Here is a 15,084-nt window from a genome sequence, read left to right on the forward strand (position 1 = left end):
TTTATTCCATTCCCACCCCCCATCTTCAGCTACTTACAATGATGCCCAAAGAGCATCAGAATATTTTGGTCAGGTCTGCTTTCCAGGTTTAAAAAGCAGAGCTTCGAGCCAGTTCTCTCTGAGCTGCTGGACAAGCCACAGCAGGGAAGCGTGAGGAGAGTTACTTTTTAATCAGGGTGGCGATTCAGATTTCAAAGGCAGAGTTTCTTCGAGTTGAGGAGTGACCAATCAGCAAGAGGGATTAATTAGAAAGGGGGAAATACAAGTAAGACAAGTGTAAGCAGTGTGGCCATTCGTTTTGAGTGTGCTAGTCTTTAGAGTGGTTTTGGCCTACCAGGCTGAGGCAGGATCAGGCTTGGGTGAGGTAGATTGTCTTGTAAATTGCACTCTCAATGTTCTTGTTTGTCCATTCCTCATCTATCAGTGCCTGTATAGTGAGAATGGCTCTAGGGGCAGTATTTTGCACTGCATGTGGGAAGTGGGAAGTCTGGGAGACCTCCAGTCTCCCAGATAAACACATCTGCATCAGCTGTACCAAGCTACAGGTCCTGAGAGAACATACTAAGGAAATGGGGCTGAAGCTCGATGGCCTTCCACTCATACAATAAGGAGGTGATAGACAGGAGCTACAGGGAGGTAGTCACCCTTACAGAGCAGGAGAGAGGTAAGTAGGTAACTGTCAGAAGGAGGGGAAATGCACAGCCAGAGCAGAGTACACCTGTGGCCGTTCCCCTCATTAACAAATATATAACTTTATACACTACTGGGGGGAGGGGGGAAGCCATACTGAATCTGAGGGGGTCCAATATCCTTGTGGGCTGGTTGGCTAGAGTTTAAACTAATTTGGTAGGGAGATGGGTGATAGTGCTGAAGATGAGTTAGTTGGATTACAGGGGCATTGTGTAGTAAGACTCCTTGCAAGGAGAAGCTGATGATAGGGCAAAACTGCAGTCAACAGGATGAGTTACAACATAAAAAGTAGACAAAATTGAAAAAGGTGAATACAGGACTGAAGGTGTTATATCTGATTGTGTGCAGTATATGGAATAAGATAGATGAACTTGCAGCACAGTTGCAGATGGGCAGGTATGATGTTGTAGGCATCACTGAATCATGGCTGAAAGATTATAGCTGGGAACTTAATGTCCAAGGATGCACATTGTATCGAAAGGATAGGCAGGAAGGAAGAGGGGGTGGCATGGCTATATTGGTAAAAAATGTAATTAAATCATTAGAAAGAGGTGACATATGGTCAGAAGTTGTTGAATCATTGTGGATAGAGCTAAGGAACTGTAAGGGTAAAAAGGCCCTGATGAGAGTTGTACACAGGCACCCAAACAGTAAGAGGGATGTGCGCCACAAGTTACAACAGGAGATAGAAAATGCATGCCAAAAGGTCAATGTTACAATACTCATGGGGGAGATTCAATATGCAGGTAGATTGGGAAATTCAGGTTGGTGTGGGATTCCACAAGGAGGAATGTCCAGAATGCCAATGAGATGGTGTTTCAGAGCAGCTCATGCTTGAGCCCACTAGGAGATCAGCTATTCTGGATTGCCTGTTGTGCAATGAGCCAGAATTGATTAGAGACCTTAAGGTAAAAAGAACCCTTATGGGCAAGTAATCATAATATGATCGACTTCACCCTGAAATTTGAGAAGGAGGACCTAAAGTCAGTTGTATCAGTATAGCAGTGGAGTAAAGGGAATACAGAGGCATGAGGGACGAGTTGGTCAGAATTGATTGGAAAAGAACACTGGCAGCGATGGCTGAAATTTCTGGAAGCAATTTACGCAGAGGGTGGTGTGTGAGTGGAATGGGCTGCCGGCGATAGTGATAGAGGCGGTTACAATAGGGTCTCTTAAGAGACACCTGGACAGGAACATGGAGCTCAGAAGAATAGAGGGCTATGGGTAACCCCAGGTAATTTCTAAGGTAAGGACATATTCAGCACAGCTTTGTGGGCCGAAAGGCCTGTATTGTGCTGTAGGTTTGCTATTTTTGTATGTTTCTAATTCAGAAGGCACAGGATATATACATCCCAAAGAGGAAGAAGTATTCTAAAGGCAAGGTGACTCAACCATGGCTAGCTAGGTAAATCCAAGCCAACATAAAAACCAAAGAGAGGGCATATAATAGAGCAAAGATTAGTGGGAAGTTAGAGGATTAGGAAGCTTTTAAATACCAACAGAAGGCAACTAAAAAAGTCACTAAGAAGGTAAAGATGGAATATGAAATTAAGCTAGCCAATAATATTAAAGAGTATACCAAACATTTCTTCAGATACATAAAGTATAAAAGCAAGGCGAGAGTGGATATCGGACTGCTGGAGAGGTAGTAATAGGGACTAGAAAATGGTGGATGAACTGAATAAATATTTTGCATCAGATCTCAGAGTACTTGGAGGCACATGATGAAATAGGCCAAAGTCAGCATGGTTTCCTCAAGAGAAAATCTTGCCTGACAAAGCTCCTGGAATTCTTTGAAGAAATAATAAGCAGGGTAGACAAAGGAGATTCTGTTGATGTTGTGTATTTGGATTTTCAAAAGGCTTTTCACAAGGTGCCACACATGAGGCTGCTTAACAAGTTACAAGCCCAAGGTATTACAGGAAAGGTTCTAGCATGGATAAAGCTGTAGCTGATTGGAGGAGACAAAGAGTGGGAATAAAGGGAGCCTTTTCTGGTTGGCTGCTGGTGACCAGTGGTGTTCCACAGGGATCTGTGTTGGGACTGATACTTTTTATGTTATATGTTAATGATTTGGATGATGAAATGGATGGTTTTGTTGCAAAGTTTGCAAATGATGCTAAGGTAGGTGGAGGGGCAGGTAGTTTTGAAGAAATAGAGAGACTAAAGAAGGACTTAGATAGATTAGGAGGATGGGCAAAAATTGCAGATGGAATACAGTGTCAGGAAGTGTATGTACTTGGGTAGAATAATGAAAGGGTTGACTATTTTCTAAATGGAGAGAAAATACAAAAATCTGAGGTACAAATCTGAGTCCTTGTACAGGATCCCTAAAGGTTAATTTGCAGGTTGAGTCTGTGGTGAGGAAGGCAAATGCAATGTTAGCATTCATTTTAAGTAGACTGGAATATAAAAGCAAGGATGTAATGCTAAGAGTTTATAAAGCACTGTTGAAGCCTCACTTGGAGTATTGTGAGCAGTTTGGGCCCCTTATCTTAGAAAGGATGTGCTGAAACTGGAGAGGGTTCAAAGGAGGTTCATGAAAATGATTCCAGGAATACAAGGCTTGTCATATCAAGACCATTTGATGGCTCTGGGTTGTATTCATTCGAATTCAGAAGAGAGAAGGCTGACCTAATTGAAACCCACTGAGTGGTGAAAAGCCTGGATAGAGTGGATGTGGAGGGGATCTTTCCTATGGTGGGAGTGTCTAAGACCAGAGGACACAGCCTTAGAATGGAGCGGCATTCTTTTAGAATGGAGGTGAAATTTCTTTAGCCAGAGAGGGGTGAATCTGGGGAATTCGTTGCCACAGGCAGCAGTCGAGACCAGGTCTTTATGTATATTTAATGCAGAAGTGGACAGATTCTTGATTGCTCAAAGCAGGATGGGATATGGGGCGAAGGCAGGAAATTGGGGCTGAGAGAAAAAATGGATCAGCCATGATGAAAGGTAGAGCAGACTCGATGGGCCAAATGGCCTAATCCTGCTCCTATAGCTTCTGGTCTTATGTTCTTAGGAATATTCCAACTGAATATGTTACACTACCCTGCACAAAATTTAATAGTTTAGCCTCTCTATTCCTTCTCTCTGTGGCTTTAATTCCTTGTTTCAATTTAGCTCTGTGCTCGATCACAGACGTTATCTCTATTAGTACAGATCGTAGTTAATTTTAGACTTTAGTTATAACTAGTTAATTTCTATAAATCTGTATTACAGATACAAAACGTCGCCCATGGGAGTTGTCAGGACCACAGAATGCCAAACCAAAGAGTTTACATCTTGTAGGCTGATCTTACTTCAAAAATGACCAACTTAACTTTTTTTCCCACACACTCCATTAAGATCTTTGATACCATCAAAGGAGCAAGTAACAAGAAATATAAAGTTGATTTAGTAACTCAAAGTAAAGATTCCTAACAGCCTGCCGCAGTGCTCGGTCTCTCATGAATATCAAGTCAGGTGCCCATGAATGCTCAATGTAAAGCATGGGAAAGCAATCTAGGAACAGCTTTTGACACGGAAGAATGAAATACCACCTGATTACAGACCATATGTGTGCAGAACAAAAGATACAGCAAGTTGTAGATAACAGTAAGAAAACTCACAACCAACAGATGGCCTGAAATCTCCGTCGACTTGCTATATCCAGGCATTCCCCATCCTTTGTAACCACAGAGCTCAATGCAAGAGTACAAAATCAAAACCAAACTACTTGCAATTATTTTCAGCCAAAGTGATCTGGCTTTTATTTTATACTCTTGGATTTGGCACTTTGGTTACTGTGGTTAAGAGGCCTGAGCCATCATTTCCAATGGAATACAAAGTATTGAACTAATAAAACTGCACAGTCAGGGATAATATTTCTAAAGAATAGTATGTCCAGATTCTTTATGCATTTAGACCCCTTTAAGTGTTTTGCTCATAGTCAAATTAATTAATTGCCTTTAAATATTTTAGGTTATTTATGAATTTGTGGTCTTAATTATCGTAATTGCACAGGAACAGAGTGAAATATTAACCAAATCTCAAATTGTGTACACGTTGGCAATGGTTTACCATTTCACTATACTCCTTTCTGAAACAGTGTACAATGGAAGTTCTATTAAAATATATCTTTCTGATGTGTTATAGCACAAAATATACTGTGATCTATACATATCAACAGATAGAATACACTTCCCAGGTAACAACCATCATCTGAAAGTAATTTTCAAAAATGAAATTGCCATTTGTTTTTCCTTAAATATGCAAGCTTGACTCAGATTTGCCGGAAGGTTCGTTAATAAGACTTGTTAAAGTTCCCCATTTCACCATCAGTTCTGGGAACTCATTCCACACACATTCTAGCCATTTGAATGAACATGAGCTTTCCACAAATAAGTCATTAAAACAATGTGGACTATTTAAGATTAACTTTTGCTCTTCAGAATACTCTCATAGATTTAAATAATGTTTTAAGGAAAGAGTTAAATGTGATTCCTCCTTGGTATATGCTAAAACAAAATAGAAGTATATAAGACAAAATGGTGTTAGCTTGAATTGGGATTGATTTGAGAAGGTACAAGAAAACCAGTCCACAGCAATGTTTTGAGAAAGTCAAGGGAGCACATCTGCAGCCATAATAGTGGATAATGATAAAAAAACGTGTTTGTCTGGGCTGGAGGTTGTAAGGGATAAAGGGGTACAGCTGGTACCATCAAAGGATGGAAAATACCAGTGTAAGCGGTTTCAAAGTGTATAAAAAGGGGCACCTTCTTGGTGCAGGGGAGAGCGTTTTGTCTTGGTCTAGGTCATGACCAACGCTAGCACTAGGAGTTGGAGAAGGTAGTGACAAATAGGTCAGGGGAGTTACCGTATATCGAATCAGAGAGGGGGGGGAAGGAGGGAGAGGAAGAGAGGGAGGGAGAGATGGAGAGAGAGGGATAGAGAGAGGGAAAGAGGGAGGGAGGAGGAGAGAGGGACAGGGAGAGGGAGGGTGGAGGAGAAGGAGGGAAGGAAGGAGGAATGGTGGGGAGAGGGAGGGTGGAGGAGAGAGAGGGAGAGAGAGAAGGGGAGGGGAGAGAGAGGGTAGAGAAAGGGGGTGAGAGGGGGGTGAGAGGAGGGAGAGAAAGGGGAGGGAGGAAGAGAGGGTAGGAGAGGGAGAGAGAGGGAGAGAGAGAGGGGAGAGGGAGGGATAGAGAGAAAGGGGAGGAGGGGAGAGAGGGAGGGAGGGGAGAGAGAGGAGAGGGGGAGGGAGGAGAGAGAGGGGAGGGAGGAAGAGAGGGTAGGAGAGGGAGAGAGAGGGATAGAGAGAGGGGGAGGAGGGGGGAGAGAGGAAGGGAGAGAAAGAGGGGAGAGGGAGGGAGGGTGAGGAGGAGAGAGAGAGAAAGGGCTGTATGATGTTTGTCAACATTCTGCAGATCAGCTTTTTAGTGAATGATGAGTATTATTTTGATTTCCATACTGCTACGACTGTAGATATTCGTTTTTCTTTCTGGATTGCATTTGTGTGGATTTTAATAAAGTCTTTGCTTGTGGCCATTAACACGTGCAGTGTCTCTTTTGTTTGCAAATGCCTGAGCTGAATGAGAAGGGCACACAGAATGAACTCTAAAATAATTTTCATTACAAATGTTGTCAGAACAGCAATCTGATAGGCCTGTTGTCTTTTTTTTTGAAGAGAGGAATTACTTTTTATTTTATTTTTGTGATACCCTGGGATTTGATCATTCCAGAAAATATTCACAAGAGGATCATATTCATTTAAAACCAAAAGCTTTGTCAAACACTGCTACTCCTACGATTTTAAATATTTTGGGCTACACGTATCTTTTAGTTTGAACTCCAGATAGAAGATTTGGGAGATCAGGACTAGTACTGTATATTGAAAGACTCAGGGTCGTGTAGCTACTTGTACCAGGAATCACGGGTTTGGGGTTTGGGCAGAGGAGATTAAAATATTGGGGGTGGGATTTAGGAATTGGAAGAACTGGATCAGAGGTAGATTGTGATGATAGGGGCCAAATTATTCAGAAGATCCATCCAGCTGCCTGAGTGATTTATAGGTAAGCTTCGTGGGTCAGTGATTCAGTTGCCAGTTTTTAATTCAGTGAAGGAGGGAAGTCCAGCAGTTCTCTCCTTCTGGGAGCCAGAAAACTCACTGGCTGGCGTAAAATTTGAAAAGGAAGAAAAAAGCTTGAAGCACAACTTATTGAAATGTGTAAACATCTGACCTACCAGGAGTGGCCGACCTTTCACCCTTCTAACCTCCAGTTAAAGGAATTGCTTAGTTACTGGACCAGTAATTCAGAGGCCCACTGTGATTTAGAGACATTCTCTGGAAATGAAATAATCTGCAACCTTTAAACATATTGTAAAAACGACAATGAAACTGTTGGTTATCACTTACAAAAAAAATCTCTAGTTCTCTACTGTCCTTTAAGGAAGGAAAATTGCTGCCCACATGCAGGTGAACCCAAGTCTGATTCCAGTCTCACATATCAATGTTAGTTGTTCTGTAAGGGGACCCAACAGACCATTCGGTCCTACCGATTCAGGCTGAGCAGCCTGTCTCACCATAAACTTGTGGAGTGTTGCGTTTGAGTTCAGTGTTTTTGACATATTTCTATCCCAGCTGACTCAAAGCCAAGATCTGGGAATCAAAACCCCTCCCATTATCTCTAAATTCTATTTGATATACTTGCCACTTACTTCACACTTCTTTCCTCCCGTAATATGAAAAATATTATTTAATTAATTGTTGATATTGCTGTTTATAGACTTAACAAGGTGCATAGCCCTCTTACTGTGTCGAACCTCACTCCATAAACAAATACAAAAATAAAATGTTCATTTTAACACTTCCAAAGCAAGGCACTGGGGTTAATCTTTAGCTAGGGGTGTTCACAGGAGTGGGGCTGTGTTTACAAGTGGGAATGAGAGAGGATGGGGTTGTTCAGCGGGATTAAACTCTCCCATTTAAAGTGGATGGCAGTGAGAAAGTAAGAGAGTGGATAGAGATATTGGGGGCGTGGGCTGGGATTGCTTTGGGAGGGATGAGGAGGGTGTAGATGTTATGGGGGTAGGGTAGGTTATTCTGAGGGATGGGGATGTTCCGAGGAGCAGCCCAAGACTTGCCCAGACCGGTACGGACTTTCACTCTCTCTCGCCTCACCATATCTGGTCAAAATATTCATCGGGCACCAAAACACATCAGACCGAAATTTCCACCAGCTTCGCCACATCAAACCAGATCCACGCCTGTGGCCGAAGTTATTGCTCCGCAAACATTAATTTTGTTACCAGTTTAAAAATAGCCTTAGAAAGGCGGCGCCGAGCGTCGCTTGCTTTAAATGGCCAAAAATCTGATGCCGTGAATCGGATTGGGAACCAAACCACCGCAGCCTGGCTTCTCTCTCTCCCCCTCTCTCTCTCTCTCCCTCTTTCCTCTCTCACACACCACCCTTTAGTGTGTGTCTGAACAAACCGGTGTCTTCCCCGGCAGAGAGACCCAGGCAGCAGCGCACCGAGGCTGGGTTCGCGTTAAATGACTCCAGATCGGGCTTTTGTTTGACCGGTAAGAGACGACACTCCTGAGCGGATAATCTTAAAATGAAATGGATTCAAATGAAGCGTTTAACGCGGGGAAAGCGGTAGTGGAGCGTGTGGTGAGGCACCGGGGTGCTCTCTCATGTTGAGGGAGGTTCACGGGTACCTCCGTGGGCAGAAGCCTGGCTCCCGTTTCACCTTGTCCTGATCAAGTTGCCGTACCTGCTTGGAAAACCGCCTAGCGGGTTCTGTTTGTTGCTCATGGTTTGTTTAGCTACTGTGGTTAATCGGAAGAAATACACAAAGTTTATTTCCCAGTTAAAGTCACTACTGATTTCTTATTAAACACACACAGCCAACAAAGTGTCTTAAAGCAAAAATGAAGGTGAGTTCTAAATTCTCCGGGATTTAGCTCAGTCACAGCAGTTTTCGAGTGACTCACTGTAGTTTCGTCAGTGCTGAGACTGAAGGGAATGAGTTCAAATCCCACAAGAGATTCCAGCGTACAAAATGTGGACTGAACCGATGGGAGCGTGGATGAAAAACTGAGCCTCTCTCCACCTGGGTGGACCTAAACTAAGCCACATGAATACTCTGAAACGAGCTGGATATGACTTACTTGGTTCTTCTTCAGCAACCAACATAATGAAATAAAATCGTAGCGCTCTGTGTGTGTGTGTGACCTAGATGTGCCGTATTTCCACTTTTGTAATGACTGCGCTGCAAAATGCTGTCCTACTGCCCACTTGCGATCGCCAGAAGTTGGCTGAAGTGCTGCATGTAAGTGCAGGTTATTTTCCTACGCGGTGGCTTGCTTGACCTGTTCAGGATCATACAGACCTATTAACTGCAGTTGTGCGGACCAGTCTTACCACAACCAAAATGCACTTGGCTGCCAGTTAACCTACTATGTGTTTATTGATTTGTAGTTAACTCCAGAGAAGGATAAAGAGCTGTTAGTGTCAGTTGACCCGCACAAAGCCCTGCAGCTTGTACATAACCTGAAGCTGCCCTGTTGTGAGGTTTGGCATTTTACTGATATATTCTGCTGCATTCAATTTGTGGTAGGTTAATATCTGAATACACGGTTACATTGTGGATCAGTTCTGTTCTGAGTTATTAATTTTATTAAGGAAAAATAATTTGGCCAGCCTCTCTCTAGTTGCAATGACTACATAATATAGTTCTGTTGGTCATTATTTTAATAATGGCTGATTTTAAAATTTTCCCAACTCTACCCTATCAAGCTGATTGATAACTTAAAATATGTTTCATTAGACTATCTGTAAGCATAATTTTTCTCAACAGAGATAACCTAATTTGTTCAGTTTTAAATCCCTGGGCCAAGAAATTCATTCTCATAGCACTGGAGAGAGAGGCCTTTCCAATGGGATTTTCATTAGCGCAAGTAATGTGATTCAAAACCCGTAGATTCATACAAAATCAATGGCCCAACTGGATTGGGCCTTTGATAGGCAATGGGATTATGCCTATGTACACTAATCCCATGTGTCTCTATTAGGCCCATATCCCTCAACATCTTTCCTGTCCAAGTACCATATCCAGATGTCTTTTAAACATCACAGAGGCAGAATCCAGTGGCAACATTTCAGATAACCACCTCCCTCAATAGGGAAAAAACACATCCTCCAGACCTACTTTAACTTTCTTCTTTTACACCTATGTCATCTCGTTTTAGACTCCCCTACCCTGGAGAAAAGACAAACTATTTACCTTATCTACGTCCCTCACAATTCACAATTGTATAAACCCCTATAAGCCTCCTGTGCTTCAATGAGAAGAAACCCAGCCTGTGGAGGCAAACATGCCAAGTGCCTCCTTCAGTGCTCTGTCTTCCTGTGCCCCCCATGTTCAGGCAATTACAAACTTGCAGCCCAGGGTGTCTCTGTATATCAACACTCCGAAGGTCCTGTCATTTGACTGTAAATGTCCTGCCAGTATTTGATGTCCCTAAAAGCATCACCTCTCACTGGTCTGCATTAAGTTCCATCTGCAATTGTTCCATCCAACTTCCTAGCTGAACTATGGTTCCCTAAACCCTTAGACAAACCTCTGCAGGATTTACGGCTTCCCCATTCACCCCTTGAGAGAGATTGATGAAGATAGGGTGGCGGATGTTGTTTACAAAGATCTTGGTAAGGTGTTTGACAAAGTCCCTTAGGTGAGGCTAATCCAGAAGATGGGCTGTTTGGATTCAGAACGGGCTTGCGCATAGAAGACAGAGGGTAGTGGTGGAAGGGACTTATTCGAGCTGGAGGTTTACTGTTAGTGGTGCTCTGCAGGGATCTGTGCTGGGACCTCTGCTGTCTATAAATGACCTGGATGAAAATGTAGATGGTTGGGTTAGTAAGTTTGCTTTTGATACCGAGATTGGTGGAGCTGTGGATAGTGTAGAAGACTGGCAAAAGATACAGCGTGATATAAATCAGATGTAGATATGGGCAGAGAAATGGCAGATGGAGTTTAACCCTGAGGTGATGCACCTTGGTAGGGCAAGATCTTTAACAGTGTTGCTGAGCAGAGAGATCTTGGGGTCCAAGTTCATAGCTCTGTGAAAGTGGCTCCATAGGTCGATAGGGTGGATAAGAAGGCTTTGGAATGCTTTCTTTTATTAGTCGGGGCATTGAGTTCAAAAGTCAAGAGGTTATGTTGCAACTTTATAAAACTCTGGTGAGGTCACATCTAGAGTATTACACACAGTTCTGGTCGCCCCACTATAGGAAGGATGCTGAGGCCCTGGAGAGGGTGCAGAGAGGTTTACCATGATGCTGCCTGGTTTAGAGGGCATGTGTTATCATGAGAGGCTGGAAAACTTGGGTTGTTTTCTCTGAAGCAGCAGAGGTGGAAGGGAGATCTGATTGAAATTTACTGTATAACATTATGAGAGGCATAGATGAGTAGACAGTGAGTATCTTCTTCCCAGGGTAGAAATGTCTAATACGAAAGGTGAGAGGGGGTAGAGAGGGTAGAAATGTCTAATACGAAAGGTGAGAGTGTTGGATGCCTGGAATGTGCTGCCTGGTGTGGTGGTAGAGGCAAATACATTAGAGGCTTTTAAGAGATGTTTAGATCGGCACGTGGATGTGAGGAAGGTGGAGGGATATGGACATGGTGTAGGTAGGAGGGATTAGTTTTTGATTGTTTAAAATTTTTTTTTAGCTAGTTCAGCACAACGTTTTGGGCTGAAAGACCTCTTCCTGTGCTGTAATGTTCTATGTTCTACTTCATCCCAATTGTCGTGTTGTCAGTAAACTTATTACTAGCTACATTTTTAAGTGTGACATACTGTACAATAGTTCCAGCACTGAGCTCTGCTGTGCTCCACTTGTCACAAACTCCCAGCTGGAAAATCAGCCTCTGCCTCCTATCATTGAAATCACTCTTATATCCAGTTTGTCAACGTGCCTTGTATCCCCTAAAGCCTTGTTAAAGTCCATGTACGATGTATGTTACTCCATCCATTTTCTTTCTTACTTCCTGCAACTACTCAAGTCAAATTTGAGAGACAGAATTTCCCCTGCAGTGAGCCATGCTGACTTCTCTATTCAGGGTAGTGGTTAGCACAATGCTTTACAGTACCAGTGACCCTGGTTCAATTCCCGCCGCCCTCTGTCAGGAGTTTGTATGCTCTCCTCGTGACCGCATGGGTTTCCTCCGGGTGCCCTGGTTTCCTCCCACAGTCCAAAGATGTACCAGTTAGTAGGTTAATTGGTCATTGTAAATTGTCCTGTGGTTAGGCTAGGATTAAATCGGGGGATCGCTAGACAGCACAGCTCAAAGTGTAGAAGGACATATTCTGCACTGTATCTCAATCAATCAATCAATCAGTGAGTAGATAGGGAGACAAGTAGGCATGAATTTTGTCCTTTAGAATCTTCAACATAAGTTTGTTACAATTGTTAGTTTTGTTACCACAGGCTCATCAGCCTGTGCTTTCCTGCACTATCCTTGTGATCCTTCTGGAATAAGGGAACAACGTTTGTGTATCTACTGAGAAATTCTCTCCAATGATTGGCATAGAGGTGAGCTGTTTCCATTAATGGTGGGACATAGTCTTAAAATGTTGCTAAGAGGCAAGGAAAGACCTTTTAACCACACAGACCTGCATCTCAATGTACGATCACTTTGTTATTTACATGTTTTTAGAACATATAGTCATAGTCATAGTCATACTTTATTGATCCTGGGGGAAATTGGTTTTCGTTACAGTTGCACCATAAATAATAAATAGTAATAGAAATAGTAATAGTAATATCATTATTAGTAAATAGTAAATAGTAATAGTGATAGAAATAATAAATAGTAATAGAATAGTAATAGAAATAGAATAGTAATAAATAGTTAAATAGTAATATGTACATTATGCCAGTAAATTATGAAATAATTCCAGGACCAGCCTATCGGCTCAGGGTGTCTGACCCTCCAAGGGAGGAGTTGTAAAGTTTGATGGCCACAGGCAGGAATGACTTCCTATGACACTCTGTGCTGCATCTCGGTGGAATGAGTCTCTGGCTGAATGTACTCCTGTGCCCACCCAGTACATTATGTAGTGGATGGGAGACATTGACCAAGATGGCATGCAACTTGGACAGCATCCTCTTTTCAGACACCACCGTCAGAGAGTCCAGTTCCATCCCCACAACATCACTGGCCTTACGAATGAGTTTGTTGATTCTGTTGGTGTCTGCTACCCTCAGCCTGCTGCCCCAGCACACAACAGCAAACATGATAGCACTGGCCACCACAGACTCGTAGAACATCCTCAGCATCATCCGACAGATGTTAAAGGACCTCAGTCTCCTCAGGAAATAGAGACAGCTCTGACCCTTCTTGTAGACAGCCTCAGTGTTGGTTCCTATTTATGTTATAATTTTATCACACACTCTTTTTATTTAATTTTCACTTCACTTCTGATTTGTTTTGTACTCAACCTGTTTCTTACTTCTATTTGGAACCCCACCTTTGACATAAGCAGCCATTCATTTTCCCTCTCTCTCAACTCAATTGGATCAGCCGCACAAGCACTGGAACAAATCAGAGGCTGGGTTTTCAACTGTTAATGCCAATCCTTTCTGTGAACATGGTAAATAAGTGTGTGATTTGGAACTCCAAAACATAAAACTAATTCGAAGGAAAACAAGAGAGCTGAGAGATGCAAATCTTAGCTTGTTCTTTGCTCTAAGCAAGGCACACACGTCTCTTGTGGTAGTGTCATGACATATGCATATGAATTATGTAAACAACAAAGAATGCTTAAATAAACAATATATTCATAAGATTACCAAAATATTAAATACACAACACTCCTCCCTGCTTAGCTATAAACTCCAACTCAATAGAGAATGCTTCTCAACTATATACACAGTATGCTATATAATACAATTACCATATACAGATATTCACAGCAAAGTAAATTTTAAATTGCCCCATGGATCAATTTGAGAGATGTAATTGCTATGGAGGATTTCTTACTCTTGTGGGATAACATATCGTTGGAGAAAGGTCAAAAATCTGAGGTGCAAAGGGACTTGGGAGTCCATGTGCAGGATTCCCTAAGGTTAATTTGCAGGTTGAGTCTGTGATGAGGAAGGCAAATGCAATGTTAGCATTTACTTCAAGAGGACTAGAAACTAAAAGCAAAGATATAATGTTGAGACTTTATAAAGCACTGGTGAGGCCTCACTTGGAGTATTGTGAGTAGTTTTGACCCCCTTATCTTAGAAAGAATGTGCTGAAACTGGGGAGGGTTCAAAGGAGATTCATGAAAATGACTCCAGGAATTAAAGACTGAAAAAATGAAAGAGCATTTGACGGCTTGGGCCTGTATTCACTAGAATTAAGAAGGATGACATGAGACCTCATTGAAACCTATTGAATGGTGAAAAGCATTGAGTGTGGAGAGGATGTTTCCTATGATGGGAGCGCCTAAGACCAGAGGACACAGCCTCAGAATAGAGGGGCATCCTTTTAGAATAGAGATGAGGAGGAATTTCTTTATCCAGAGAGTGGTGAATCTGTGGAATTCATTGCCACAGGCAGCTGTGGAGGCCAAGTCTTTATGTATATTGAAATTGAAGTATCTTTATTGTCATTGCATAGTACGATTTGTCATGCACCAACACAGCGAAAATGAGTTTGCAACTCTCATACTCAACGCTATAAAACAACAAATAAAATAAAGAAACCAAGTAACCAGCCAGTACAAGCAACGTCCAGCGGTACAAAAGCACAACTGAGATGCATGACAGCCATAAAACCGTATTAAAGTAGCAATATAACAAATTTATGGATGATGCTTGATCGATTAGTTCAGAGCAATTATAGCTCTGGGGAAAAAGCTATTTTTCAGTCTGAAAGTGTGGGCATAGAAAATCTTATAACGTCTGCCAGATGGAAGAAGTTCAAACAGGTGATTGCATGGGTGTGTATTGTCCTTACAGATGCTTGTCGCTTTCCTGAGGCAGCGAGAGCTGTAAGTGTCCTCCAGGGCTGGGAGCTGTGTCCCGATGATCTTCTGTGTGCTAGAGACGACCCGCTGAAGTGCTTTCCTATCAGCTGCTGTACAACTGAGATACCACACAGAGATGCAGTATGTTAAGATGTTCTCTATGATGCAGGGGTAAAAGGTCACCAGCATCTGTTCAGGTGGACCAGCTTTCTTCAGCGTCCTGAGGAGAAACAAGCATCGCTGTGCTTTCTTAACTATTGTAGTGGTGTTAGTGGACCATGTAAGGTCTTCTGAGATGTGTATTCCCAGAACCTGAAACTGGACACTCTCTCCACTATGTCTCCGTTACTGTAGACTGGAGCGTACTCGTCATCCCATGACTTTCCGAAGTTGAT

The 15,084-nt window shown here is 42.5% G+C and overlaps 1 protein-coding gene across 2 annotated transcripts in view; it reads left to right on the top strand.

Moving 5' to 3' along the window:
• Nucleotides 1–7,795: 7,795 nt before the first annotated feature.
• tmod1 (tropomodulin 1) overlaps nt 7,796–15,084 on the top strand; it is a 94,966-nt gene continuing 87,677 nt past the window's right edge. Inside the window, exon 1 of one of the 2 annotated variants that reach the window (XM_072281808.1) lies at nt 7,796–8,248. The gene's annotated coding sequence lies outside the window, so the exon portion shown is untranslated. The remainder of the gene's footprint in view (nt 8,249–15,084) is intronic. The other variant, XM_072281807.1, reaches the window with a different exon arrangement.

Source organism: Mobula birostris, chromosome 17, assembly GCF_030028105.1.
Source record: "Mobula birostris isolate sMobBir1 chromosome 17, sMobBir1.hap1, whole genome shotgun sequence".
NCBI classification, from domain to species: domain Eukaryota; kingdom Metazoa; phylum Chordata; class Chondrichthyes; order Myliobatiformes; family Myliobatidae; genus Mobula; species Mobula birostris.